Here is a 14,608-nt window from a genome sequence, read left to right on the forward strand (position 1 = left end):
AAACCTTACTGTCATTTCAAGGATATAAATAGGCTTGGAAAAATCAGATTATTGGAAGGATTAAATTGGAATCAGTGTCAGTAATAATCTATTCCTTTGTGGTGACACCAATTGAAAGAGGGAAAGTTTGGGGGAGGGGAGTAATGCTACACTGCCTATGGGTTGTGTGGGAATGGGGAATACAAATGAGGAGAAGGAGGGTTAAACAGCACAGCTCTCATGTGGCTGGTAGGCAGGGTAAGCATAAGGACAGAGAAATCCTCCTTAGAAACAGCACTGGCCAAAAACCCTGTCTCACCAAAAGCTAGTTACAATGATGGAGTGCCAAAATACACCACTCATTCTAGTTTATCAAATTAATAAAATCTGTCTGTGTTCTGTGCTTCCCCACAACCCAGAATGCTCAAAGACCCAAAAAATCATGGAAGAGTTTTTACCTTATTTACTTTTTTTTTTTTTTTTTTTTTTTAATCACATTGCCTGAATCTTTTCCCTACAGTGTCAGTCCTCTTATCTCCTAACCAGGTTGGAGAAAACAGGCAGCATGTCCCTGACATTCCCGTCTCTGGGGACTCTGGAGTATGCCAGGCAGAGAAACACAGTGTGGTCTCCAAGCACCAGCCCCTCCATCTCAGTTCATGGCACAGCCAGCCCTCACTCAGCCATCCACAACTGCAATCCATGCAGGTGTTCCAAGATAAGAGCTAAGCGAGAAGCAGCTGGTCCAGGCTCTTTAACATTGCCCCAAATACATTTCTACAGGTACAATCAAATTTATTCCTTTCTTTTGGATTCAGAATGATTTTGATAGTGGTGACTTTAATTTGGTGACAAATCGCCTGCTGAATTTTCTTTCATCCTGAAACATGAGAGACCTGAGTACAGAAGGTATTTTGTGTTGTTGAGCAAACAAAGCATATTTAGACTTGTTTTCCACCTAGCCTTTTGGAAGAAAGTTAAAGATTAGGTTTTCAGTCAGGAGCTCTGTAAGTGAGATCCTGCTTCCCTGATAAGCCATTTTCTACTTAGTGCTTGCCCCAGTTTCACCCACCACCAGCTTGTTTAATGGGTAGGACATCCCTCTAGGAAGGGACTAAGAACCATCCTCTGTATCTGAGTCCAAGGGAGATTTTTCATTGGCAGCTGCTGGTTTTCTGGATGTGCCATAAGACCTACCCTTTTTGTCAGTTTTTCCTTAATGAGAAGAATGAAGAGACAGCAATATGTGCTTGCAGCCTGGAAAACCAGCTGTGTGCTGGGCTGCATCAAAAGTGTGGCCAGCGGGTCAAAGGAGGTGATTCTGCTCATCTTCTCTGCTCTGGTGAGACCCCACCTGGAAGACTACATCCAGCCCTGGGTTCCCCAACACAGGAAGGATATCGACCTGTTGGAGCAGGTTCAGAGATGGATCAGGAAGACAATTAGAGGGCTACAGCGCCTCACTTGTGAGGAAAAGCTGAGAGAATTGGGGTTGTTTAACTGGAGAAGAGAAGGCCCCTGGGAGACCTTATAGTGGCCTTCAAGTACCTGATGGGGGCTTATAAGAATGATGGGGACAGACTTTTTAGTAGGGACAGCAGCAACAGGACAAGGGGCAATGGTTTTAAGCTAAAGGAGTGTAGATTCAGGCTTTGATATACACAGGAAATTTTTTATGATGAAGGTGGTGAAACACTGGCACAGGTTGTCCAGGGAGGTGATGAAGGCCCCATCTGTGAAAACATTCAAGGTCAGGTTGGATAAAGCTCTGAGTGACCTGATCTAAATGAAGATATCCCTGTCTGTGGCAGGGTGGTTGAATTAGATAACTTTTAAAGGTCCCTTCCAATGCAAACGCTTCCATGATTCTGTGGGAAAGAAGGGTCTCTCAGTGGATGGGAGTCTTTCATCCTTCCACTGGCCAGCTGAGTGGATGATGCTGGGAGGCGGATGGTAGTGCAACTCAGGGCTTTGAGCATGTTTCAATAAATACACCTGACTATAAGCAAGGTAGTGGGGAGAAAAAAGGAATGCAATGTTTCTTGGAATAAATAACACTTCTAATAACTACCTCACTTATACTGCCCAGTGACAGGAGCAAAAATGACAGGGTAAGCAATTCCCAGCACTGTCCTCAGGTGCTTTCCCAGAAGTTTACTTTCACTTTGTACAGAACGAATTACTTGTTTGTTTTTTTTTACTGTTGAAGAAGCAAAGGTTGATATTTGGATTTGTGCATTTATAGCTTTGTCTCTTCAGGGGCTGCCTCACAAAAGCTTCTGGTTCTTTACACATTTCCCACTGGAATTTTTTTTTCCTAAATACATATTTAAATTTCTTCCTCTATTTCTTTAAATGCAAAATGCAAGCCTCTGCATCTACAAAAAAGCTCAAGCGCTTTTCTTTTCTTTTTGTCTTTCAGCTCTGCTTCTGCTTTCCATTTTTGCTTCTGCTCAGTTAATTACACCCTTATAATTATTTCCCTCTTTATTTACGTGGGCATGTATTTTCCCTGGGAAGCTGCTGCCTGGTCCTTGGGACTCAGTGTAACCTGACTCCAGCCCTGCTTGTTCTCTGCAAACCTACTGGCGTCATGGAGCAGCCCTCAGCAATCAAGGGCTCCTTGGCTTGCTGGTCACTGGCTGCTGGGTGCCCACTCCCTGTTTGCCTGGTGTACCACAGTGTCTGGCAATGAGCTGTCATCCCTACAGAGCCTGGCCTCAGGTGGGCTGTGAGGTCAGAAACCTGTGTGGGGGCAAAGCAAGGGGGACACGAGCAACTTGGGAGGGTGAAGAAGGTGAGGGTATCCCAGCATTGCAGGTTCCATCCCTTCATCTCCCTCGACCACTGTGCTCTTCTGCTGGGGAAGCCAAGCTGGCAGGAATGGCAGTATGTGCTTCAAAGGGCTCCTGCCAAGCACATCACTGCTATTTGTGTAATAGTCTGAAAGTCTTGAGTGAGCAGTGATACATAAAGGAAAAGTCCTAGTCCCTACAGCTTTTCATTCCTGAAAATTTGAGGGTAAGGAAATAGCTGTAAGGGTAAGCAGGAGATAAATGTTGGTTCAAGGCACCTTCTTTATTCAAGCATTTTCGGTGTGTCCCAGGATTGCTGTCCCATAGGCAGGACGTAGCTTTCTTCTTTGTCTCTAAAACAGCAGTGCCATTCCTTTCTTCTTCATCTCTAAATCACTTCCAGCTTTCTCCTTGGACATCAAGTAGAACCATCAGAACTGATCAAAAAGAGGAAGAAAAAGTTTTACACAGATGCTTCATTTCAATTTCCTTCCTAACTGTTTGTTTTAATTTTCACATGTTTTAAAAACTTCTTTCAAATACTTCTTTGGTTGTGAAAAAATTTCCCTTTAGTCTCCCATAGTCAAGTAATAATAGAAACAAAATATGTCCCCTTCAATATCCACATTAAAGAAGTTTACGCCTGTCCCACTTAAGAATTAGCTGCTACTGTGACCTGCATTTTTTTCATCTCAAATCAGCTTTCTTGTGGGATCATAATAATTTCTCTGTAGTGGTAGAAATGGAGTTCCAGGCACTTGCTTTTCTCAGAATCAGGCTGAGACTGTATCTCTGGCCACAGCAGTGGTCAAGTTGGACAAAGGATCTAGTTTGTCTGAGAAGCAAACTGCCTCTTTAGCACCAGTAGCCAGAAGAAATTCTTCACATTAACACTAGCAAGGCTCCAGAAGCTCTTGGCTTCTCAGGAGCTCCTGGTCAAAATAGTTCAAAGCTTTCCACACTCTCTGACTGGTACACCTTCTGTGACGGTGCACAGGCTGGGAAGTAGCACCTCAATTGATTTCAGCTTTCCCAGTGGCCACACTTTGCTGGATTTTAGAAGACATCCTATGGAAAGCAATTCAGCAGCAGCTGGTGCGCAGGCTCCTGGCAAAGCAGACCCAGGCTCTGTGGGCTCTGCTCCCAGGGCTGCTGGTCACAGTGCCGGGGCCTTGGGTCACCTGCCAGCATGAGGGACAGAAGCTCCGAGATGGAGCCATGGGCCACTCTCGAGCTCACTCACTCACAAGCCAGGGCTTCTTCACAGCAAAGCACATAACTCAGTGTTTTCCAGATGCCTTGCAAGTATGAAAAGGAGTATGAGGGAGAGGACAAAGTATTCAAGTCAAAGGGGCCAAGCACTAGGGTGGGAATAGCAGAATCCACGCTCAATAACATTTATGCTTATCTTAGTATTGTATGTGGCACTTAGTTCCTGTAGCAACTGGAACCTCATAAATACCAAGGGCAGATAGTAATTAGCACCCCATACATACCATTAACAGATGATCTTACCACTAGGAAGCAAAAACAAGCTTTTCATATCCAACTGGCCAAGCAAGCTTGAAGGTGAAAATAACAACAAGATGTAAAAAAAAAAAATGTTTGAAAACAAAGATCTTCCTTTGGACTCAATATTTTGATGGAAAAATAGCCTAAACCAGCAGCCTTACACTAGCCTTTGGCTCCAAAATGCCCCAGGTCAACTTATATCTGGCTGATAAAAGGGTAGTTGATTGATTCATTATAGCCAAAGGCTCAGCTCCTAGGAATGGATGTTGCTCAATTTTTTTCTGGGATCTCTTTGATCTCTGCTGGAGGTTGAGGAGCAGACTCCAAATTATGAAGTATTTTTGGAATGATATTGAGACCATTTCACAGAAAAGTCACCTTCCAGTCTCCAAGATTCTCTCTAGAGACACAGGGATGGTGGAAAACTTCTATCATGACATTTTTATCTGAAAGAAGAGGAATATAGAAGATCCTAAAAGAATGGTAATCCATTCATCTTTGGACCAACATTATGATCTGGATGTAGAACTTCAAGTTTTCTACATGCTAAATTAAAAACACAAGTTTCTACGAGGGTATATGGAAGCAATAGAAGATTTACAGTTCTCTGTAGACCAGCTAGAGGAGACAGGCATCCTATACATGGCACATGGGAGAAACTCACCTTTTAATTCAGTGTCTTAAATTCCACAGCAGCATTTATTCCAGGTTAACCAAAGGCAACAGAGGTGTGGCATCTGCTCCCTACCATTCGGCCTCTTCACAGAACCCTCCCTGTCTCCCCATGTACCTTAGGGCCCAGAGGGTCTTTCACCTTGTCCTGTCTGCCAGATTTTGGTCATATTTGCTAGGCTCCCGCAGCCAGAGCAGTGGCTGAGAGTCTGACAGAATCTGGGGGTCTTCTCATCACAGATGGTGGTCAGCAGGTAAACTCGCAGTTCAGTGTCTGGTAAGTGCTCTGGCAAAGCAAATCACAGAACAAGGAAACCTCCTTCGGTGTAACTCTAGTAACCTCCTCCATAATAATACAGAAATGTGTAAAGCTCCACATTCACTGACTGTTTTTACCAGAGCATTAGAAAATATTAAATAGCATATTTAGCAAAATAAGAGCTTTCAGTTATTCTCTTTGGCATGCAATTGTCAAGAGCAGAGCTGCTCGAGTTTGTATCTATGCTGAAACCTCCACTGACTTCATCAGAATAAAATGAATGAAGTATAGTCATTATAATCTGCTTTGCAGTGACACAAATGTGTAAAAGCCATGTTCATATGACAGGACTGTCCAGATTTTGCATCCAAGCCTTTGACAAGAATAGCCAGGTTTGGGGGGGGAGAAGAGGGAAGAAGGGCAGAAGGGAAGATCATAAAAATTGCTCAGCTGATATTGCTAAAACGCTTGGAAACAGCCGCTAAGTCTTTCACTGCCTCCACCCTTCCCAGAAGTCTCATTATGGTAAATAGTGTTGCACTTATTTGAAAACTCAGGTTTCATAAGGCTGGCTGTGCTGGGGGAGCCGGCAGTGCAAGCAGCACTGAAGATCCCTGCTCCTAAATGCTGAAACCTGGCGCTCATGCCCCTTTGGTTCCTAGGATCATCTCTGTTTGCTTTCAGAAAGCAGCTCGAAATTCTGCCTTAAAGTTAAAGCATATCGTGACAGATAGTCTAATCACAATGTCTAAATATAATACAAGGGAAGACAAGAGAGCTCAGCTACACTTTTTTAAGCAACTGTCGGGAAACTGCCTCTGTGGCTTGCTGCTTTAGAGTAAGATTAAATGAATCAGTCTCACCATTTGAATGCGTGGGAAGTCAGAGACAGCAAAGTGACAACTAAGGATTGTTTATTTATAATTGGGCCCTCCTTCTATAGCTGTTTGTGCACAAGTCCTGTGCACTAAGTACAAAAGTACCTGCCCTTTATGTAAAATTACTCACAAATGGTATGTGCAGGTCAGTAGATGCCTACGCTGGTTTGGCTGATTACAAAGTTCATGTAATTATTATTGAACTGTCTAGTGATGTTTAGAAAAAGAATACAGCTTATTATGCAGCAGCTTCAAAAGGCTCTGACTCCATGATCCTTCAGCAGGGAGTCTTTCACAATGAGGAAGAGCCTGAGCTGGGTATCACTGCCAGAAGTCTGGAGGAATGATGTAGGGACTGGGGCACCCTCTTGTGCAGGAGCTTTGCAGCCAGGGCAGGTCTGTGAGGGCTGGAGCGCAACGCAGAGGCAGCATTGTTGTATGTTTTACTAGTGGGGACCTTTGATGCTTAAGCTGCAGTTCCCCATGCCTTGAGATAAAGCACCTCTGAGTTTAACCCAGAGGGAGCTGCCAAAGAAAGCAGGAGTGCTGTAGCTGCAGATGTAATCACAAGCTTGGGAGAAATTCAGTAGTTTATGGTACTGTTTGATTAATGAGCCCAAATGGAGTAGCACTGCAATGAGAAACAGGTTTGTCAAAGGAAAAATGTGGGTTTCTCATCTCTACCACCTCAGGATGTGGCCCTAACCTTTTTAAAGTGTCATTCTGAGTAAGGAAAGGCAACATCCACAAATCTGAAAGAAAGTTGCAGACAGAGAAGGACCTGGGCATGGCTGAGTCCCTTGGAAGAAGAGCAACACTGCTCTTTGCCCAGCCTCCAGGTGGGTAAGTCAGTGGAGTGAAGCTGACCTCAAGCTTTTATTCCTCTCCACTTTGGCAGGCCTGGCCTTTAGTCTATAGCACCAGCCTGCCCCCCTAACTGGGGAATATTATTAAAATGACATTAAATATTAAGAGAGACAACACAGCATCTCTCGCAGTGAGGGAGCTCCTGACACAGCAATCTTTTCCTAATAAACTGCCTTGACAAACATTTTACTTATGTTCTTATTTCAATTAGATGAACTACTCTGCAGTGGTAAGGGTGAGTGTGGCTGGGTGTTATTTTGAGAAGTAGTAAATATTTATTCGACTTTCTCAGCATAGAAGCGGGTGGGCAGCAGGGTCCCAAGACAAGACCTGCTCATCACAATTGTTAAAGCCACAGTCACAGGCTGCGGCTAACCAACAAGGAACAATGCTTTTGTGTGAACCCATCACCAACAACTTAGCTATTACTATTGGTACAGCATTAACAGTGATGGACATCATGGTCAGGTTTGGCTCTTGTAGAGATCTGGGCTGGAGAAGGAGATAACGTCCATTAAGTAACCAAATAAGTGCAAATACTGGAGGTGTTTCCCATCCCACCAAGCTCAGTGCTGTGCTGTGGCAGGCACTGAGTGTACCAAATATACTCCTTGGGCCACAATGCCTAAACACACCAAGTCCCCAAACAGATCTGTGGTCAAGTAACGGGCTCAGACCTCCAGGCTTCCAGTTGAGTGAGGGAGTGGTGCAAAGGCAGGAGTCTTGCTGGAAGGTACTGGGAAATTTAATCTAAGCAATGAAAATCTTCATCTCTGCCTTCTTGGAAACTTTGCCTGCAATTTCAAATATTTTCTGTTGAAAGCATGAAAGTCATGGAAGTAAACACGTGTGCTTGTCTTTGAAACACTGCTGGTCTGCTGGACATTTTGGGAGGGGAGATAAAAATGTTTAACTTTGAAAAGTAGTTGCTTTCCAGAAATTCCCTCAAGGCTCTACACAGCGCATGGGTTGGAAGCCCCGAGGTTTCTGTCAGCACATCTGCACTTATCCCTAAAGTACAGTATAGAAGATCAGCTTAGGCTAAGTGCCACAGAAAGTTTTACTACTTTAAAGTCACTGAGTTTGTTTTACAAGGCCTGACCAAAATTTTACCTCAGTCTGTATAATTTTTTTTCCCATTTAATAAAACACCTTTATTTGAAAAGGCTGTTTCAGAGGCTGAAGAATAGATGGAAATCTCTTACCTTGCTGTTGAAGCCATATCTGAGATGAAACATAGTTGTTCTTTGCTGGTAATGCCGCACAATGGGATTTTTTAAGGAGGAGAGTGGAGAATGGGATAAATAAAGTTGAGTGGTGAGGCAGGATACGTAAGTGGACCAGGCAGGTATTGCCCAGTAGGAATTTGGTTTGTAAATCATCTGGTTAATAACTCCATAGAGTCTATAATGATAGTTGGTGCCTCTTCAAAAAGTCAACACATTCTGCAGAACCTCAGTTCTGCATCCCTCATACATTCTTCTACAGCACTTTATACAATGATATAATCACAACCTGCCTCATATGTAGCTTTTTCTTTTCATACGTGTTGCCCTTTTAATCTGAAGTAGTTTCTTTGACTGGTGTTCAGGAACAGGTTTAAAATGGTCATTACATATAAAATTTCAGATCCAGAAGCAGAGAGTTCAGACTTCAAGATAATTCCTCATGTGCACATCTGCATCCATACAGAAATTATTTGGAGTCTGAAGAATGTGACTTAAAAGTCTGGGCCAAACTTTCCTTCTGGGTGGCTGTATTTAGAGAAGCATGTGTGCCCAGGGCATCATAGCATCCAGTACCAGTAGAACCACAAAGGCTGATAGGAATTGAGGGCCTGACCATAGGGCCCTGCTGATGCCACTGGCAACCAAAAAAGTTAAGTTGATGTTGGTGGAGACTGTCCCTCCCTTGGCAATAGCATTTTAAGTAAGGTAGAGTGTGTGAGTTGGAGTTTAGAGGATGCACTGGTGGTTTCACCAAAGGACGCTGAGGAATTGCAAAGTGAAAACAGGGCAAAATTTAGAGATACTTTGAAAAACTTCCTCTTTAAAATCTGAAAAAAGTGTTGGGGGGAAAAGAATCATGGAAATACCTTTGTTACACCCTTGATTGTTTTCAGCAGGATATAAGGACTACATTTAATCTTTGTTGTGTAGAATGGGAAAAGTTTTTTCCTTGCTCTAATTGTGTCTCTTAATACAGCCTTTACCAGTGGAATAATTAACAAAGCCTGCATCAAAAATGTGGTGCTTTCAGGAGCTAGGTACTGTTGTGCCCTTTCCCACTGCACCAGAGCTAGGAGGCTTTCTAGTGAGCTCTGGGAAGCAGGAGTCTCCCAGGAATTTCTGAGCACAGAAAGTGTACAGATGGGTGCTACTGGCGATTTTCACCATAAGGATTTTTTTCAGTGAGTTTTTCCTCCTTCCAGCCAAGGACAAACCTCTGACACTAGCCCACATTATTGTTTGAAGACAGATTGAAATCTTGTGATTCTGACATCGTTTTATTTTTAATTTCCACACTGAAAATGTCAGGGGAAAAAATACCCTAAAAATTATACTTCAGAAAAGACTATAATTACTTCCAATTAAATCATGGCCCTGGTTGTTTGAAAGACAACCATAGCTAGAATTTCATTATCTGATAAGCACTTTTTAAAATATATTTCAAAGTTTCTTTTATTAATAATAAGAAGAAAAGGATCCAAGACCCTGCAACAATACCTGAGCCAACTGCAAAAGCTCAGTGATGGGAAATTGTTTTTAACCCCTCAAACAGAGAGGCCACATCATTTTTAGGGCATTTATTTCAGTGATACTCCTGATGGGGAAGAAAGTTCAGAAATGTGATCATATGTGGTGGTAGGCCTGGATGAGGTGACCCAGATCTCTGCCTTCCCCCGGGCACTAATCAGGCTGTGTGCTTTCATTGCACCTTTCTGCCATCCGTGGTACCTGAAGCGTTTCACAACATCTGTCCATTGCCACACTCCTGTCTGAATTGGGGTACATCTGCTGAAGCCACTGAGGCTTTATCTGCATCATCTGGTTTCATAGTGGGAATTAAGTCTTATTCCTCTGTACGTCTACATTATAAATCCATGTGTTACCCCCGAAAGAGGCATTTACATCACAAGAACTGCACTGAGGAAGCCACTGGTGTTCAGACTCAGTAAAAATATCTGAGTTCTTATAGAGTCCCACTCGATGGTGCGTGGGATAATTTTGTTGGAGGCTTTTGTGGTCTTATTTTGAACTTCAGCTATGGCTGAGCCATCAGTCCTCAACCCCACTCAAGTATGCAGCATATTTTCGCTAACTGTTTTCTGATGTGCTCAGGAGTCTGTCTGTATCATTCACCATGCTGAAAAGGGATGCAGGGGCTTGAGGGAAGGGGCTTTCACAAAACACCTGCCTGCAAAAAGGCTTGTGTGTAAAGGGATGGATGATACTGAAGAGAGCAGAGTCTAGTAACAGAGTAGCAGCAGGGTGTGAAGTCAGTTAAAACTATAGCCCCTTTCCCTTAGCATCCCAGACAGCCATTACTCCAAGTGTTTCAGTTCATAGGACTCAAAATCTCCAGGTGAGAAAATCTCTGCAGAAGCAGCCTATAATGAGTGTTTGCTAATGAGGATCCTTGAGGGTCACTTCCAACTCAGAACATTTGGTGATACTGTGATTAGCAGCGATGTAAGGCTCAGAATGGACATACCATAGCAAGCTGCCTAGGCATCCACAACTTGCACACAGGACAGACATTCCTGCTATCCATGGAAAAATCCTCCCCCAAATATTCCACATCACAGTGGCTAGTCTCTGAGCTGGTCTTATTAAGTGGAAAGAAATTAAAAATTGCAATTGACTCACCAGTAAAAATATGTGAGTGTACCCAGCAAATAAAGTAGATTCCCTGAGCACTTACCTAATAATTTTACTTTTAATTAAACTGTCCATTCCCTCACTGATTTACATTTAAAAAGAAAACATCTGTGTGTATTTCACTGGGAAACCTTCCCCTGGTGTTTTAAGAAAATATTTTCCTTTGATTAATGCGAAAGATTTGGGGCCTGATCCTTGCTAACAACATGCTGCCTTCCAGCTCCACCATGAAGGCAAACAGGTATAAAAGGTTGTCACTGAAGGGGATGCCCTCACCCTGTGTGATTACAGCCTTTCTCTCCTGTGTTTTTCTTTGGGTTTTTTTTGTTTGTTATGTTGCTATTGTTTTCCTAATGTACCTTACAGCCTTTTATTAATACATTCTTAGGCTCAATCTTTTCAAAGAAACAAATGCAGTGGACAGACAATGAACCAAGAAAGCTGGGAGCCACAAACCCCCTCAGCTTTCCTTGGGGTGAAGAGCAAGACATTGCATCTTGGCAGCAGGCACCTCTGGCAATGCCCCGGCATGCTCTTGGCACAGCCAGGGCTTGGTGGAGGTACCAGAGAAGAGGAGGTGATGCCATCATGGTGTTTCTGGCTCTGAGAGACCAAAGGGCACCTTGTGCCCCTTCACACACATCCCCTAAAATGGGAATGATGACCAACTATGTTTTAAAACTCACCTGCCTTCCTTCTTACATCTTGACTTCCAAAATCTGTATTCTTTTCTCAGTGAAAAGAAAGAGAAGCCAAAGCTCTCACATTTCCAGCAAGAAATAGTAACCCCTTCTACTCCCACTGCAGTTAAACATAGGCTGAGGTTGTTACCAGCAGTTCCCTGAGACACCATTCAAACACCATGTGCCTTTCTGGAGGAGTGAATTACATGCCAAGACCACCTAGATTTGTGTATGTGGAGCAGAAATGGAGCCCCCTTGAGTGCCAGCCCAGTGCTGTTAAAAGGCCACCTCTCTTTTCCGTGGCTTAGTATCTGCTACCACCACCCCATAGCCATTGTGGACATAGGTGGGGATGCTGCTGCCTTGGTGGTACATGATACTCCATGACACAGCTGAGTGTGCTATGTACTTGCACTCAGACTGCGGCTGAGTTTACAGGAGACCCAAAGATGCAAATGGAGAAATGAAAAATCTTAAGATGAGACATTAATTTGTGCTTCTCCAGTGCTAGTTTGCCATCTTCTCCTGAGTGAAGAAGCCAAAGAGAAGAAGTAGTCTGTTGAGGTGGGAAAGTCTCTCGGGATTCAAAATTTTAGTGACACCTCCTACAGCTGCAGGCCTGCAGAGGATGACGGGGTCCATTGGTGCAAGGACCATGATCTCTCCAGCAGAACGGCCTTGTTCCAGAACTGTTGCAGCTGCACTGCCGACGACTGGCTCCTGACAGCTATGTCCACACCATGGTTTCGCCTCTAGCTCAGGGGCCTAGGGTGTAACATTTCTGCACAGATGCTCAGTTTTGGAGAGAACGGAAAGAAGGTTGTAGGCTCAGAGTTGGGTTGTCTCCAGAGTGTATCCCCATCTGTACACAGAAATAGGGAAGTGCAGCAAGGGACTGTGCACCCTGGATCCAATGATGTGCCATAAGTCCTCTTTGAAGGAGATTCTCAGGCAGAGGCCCCTGTGTGAGCTGGGAAGCAAGGCTGTGCCCGGCAGGGCAAATCCCTGCTCCCCCTACATGCCCACAAACTGCCAGCTTCCTCTATGCACCGGATTTTCACAGCCTCAGTCTGGACTGAGGTCAGGACCTGTTAGGGCTGGTTTTTGTTTACCAAATATGCTGTGGCCTCATTTGGCAACAACATTTAAAAACATGTAAAATCAGAACAGTCCTTGTTGGAGAAAATATCCCTATTAATTTTCCTAACTTTGGATGCATTATCAGCAGATGAGAATCTGTAATGTCCTTGGCGATATTGAACCCGAGAGGCAATCAGGAATTGTCATCCTGGACCAGCCAGGTAGTCCATCAAGTTCATCACCTTTCCCCTAAAAAAGGCAGAATAACCTGTACTTTGAAGCCAACAGCTTTAGCATTTGCCAAAGTATGTCGCACGCAGGTTTGGCTGCTCTTGCATCCCCCTTTGGGCTCCACCCACCAGCCACAGGGCCAGGGATACCACTTTCATGTCCAGGCCACACACGGTGAGTTCTGCAGAGTCCTCTGTTGACCCCTTCCTCTTTTCTTCTGGTAAAAGGGGTGAGGTGAGAGTTTGGTTTATGTTTTAAGTTCCTATGTCATGCCAGCTTTGATGGGCATGGAGCTAATGCAGACCCCAAGGGCTATGGGATAGCTCAGAAACAGAGGGAAAAAAACTATCAGTGCAGTCTCACACAGCACAGGCTGGTACCACTGCCCCCATTCAGCTGAGGAGAGCAAGGATGATGTGACTAACCTGGAGCCATGCTGCAGCACAAGGCAATGGCAAGAAGCGAAGCCAGCTCCTGTAGCAGCCTGCTCCTCTGGTTTTGTCCTCTGCTCTTCTCCAACACTTCTCCTCTGTGGCTCTGAGACAGGGTTCCATGGCTGCCACTCTGATTAAGGGCAAGGAGGCAGGCTGGGCTCAGAAGTGTTAGTAGCCTTAGAAAGTGGATCATGTTCTCCATCATAAAGAAGACAGTGGCACAGAATTACAACGACTGGAAACATGTTTCAAGAATGTTAAGTTTTTGACTCATAGCTACAGCTGAATCCTGAGGGTTACCATGGCTCAATAAAAGAGGAGTGAGAAGCAAGTTCAAGTACTGTGCCCATCTCCATCCACACGCTTGCCCTCCACCTCTGGCCTGAACTTCCACAGTGGTCCAGCTGAAGACAGCATCAGTTTTTTCCAATATTTGACCGTGGGATCACAGGACCAAGATTCGGTCTTGGGATCACTCTCAAAATGAAGCAGAGATGAGACAGGAGCAGGTTTTGCTCCCTCTGCTGTACACAGTCTTCCAGTGCCATCCCAGCCTACTTGGAGCCCTGAATCACCTCCACCAGTCCTGCATGGCACTCCTTGACACATTTAACACGTATCCTCAGCTTCATGCAGTAAACAGAATGCTAATAGGCCATGAGACAGCTCTCCTATAGTTTCAGGCATTTTTCAGTGGAGGGAGAAAAATCATGCAAAACACTGAAAATACCTTGCGAACAAGAGGGCCCACGAGAGCCTGGGAATCACATCCTCCACAGTGCAGACATGGCCATCCTGCTCCATCAGCTGGGTCAGCATGGGTTGATCCCTGGCCCGCTTTTATCTGCCAGCATAGGTACCCGCAGCACCACGAGATGAGGGGCCATACTGGCAGGAGCACTTGGCTCTTACTGAAATCCGCAAGTAAAAGCTAACTCTTGCCTCCTCCTTGATACATCAATGGGAGTAGCCGGGTCTTGAGCCCTGCTGCGAACAAATACTGCGGTGAGAGAGGTCTGAGCTGGCACCAGCAGCAGCGAGAGGCAGCGTTTTGGGGGACCAGGAGTAACTGCAGGCACAGAGAGAGTACATCTTCACTGGTCCAGTCCCAGACTGCTCATCTGCAAGGAGCTCCAGGCAGACAGATCCAGACGGCAGTTAATGCAGGATCACAGCCCGAGGTTTTGTTTCCACCTTTGCCAGAGGCGCTGCATGAGTCTCAGCTTCCTTTGCCCGCGTAATGGGTACCTGATGACTGACCTTCCTTTGTAAAGCTCCTGTCAGGCAATGGGGGCTCCCGTAGCTTCTCCTACTGCTTCCCTGTATGCACCGACAAA

At 44.7% G+C, this 14,608-nt stretch overlaps 1 long non-coding RNA gene across 1 annotated transcript; it reads right to left on the reverse strand.

Annotated features, from left to right (window-relative positions):
* Positions 1–3,130: 3,130 nt before the first annotated feature.
* LOC114056162 lies at positions 3,131–13,708 on the reverse strand. The gene is made up of 3 exons (XR_003570931.1): positions 13,263–13,708; positions 5,077–5,244; positions 3,131–3,211 (listed from the first exon to the last, which is right to left on the reverse strand). It is a non-coding gene; the product is annotated as an uncharacterized LOC114056162 (long non-coding RNA).
* Between the last annotated feature and the right edge of the window lie 900 nt (positions 13,709–14,608).

The sequence above is a fragment of the Empidonax traillii genome, unplaced genomic scaffold (assembly GCF_003031625.1).
Source record: "Empidonax traillii isolate 1590-97213 ecotype Southwest subspecies unplaced genomic scaffold, ASM303162v1 scaffold84:size2688230, whole genome shotgun sequence".
NCBI classification, from domain to species: Eukaryota; Metazoa; Chordata; class Aves; order Passeriformes; family Tyrannidae; genus Empidonax; species Empidonax traillii.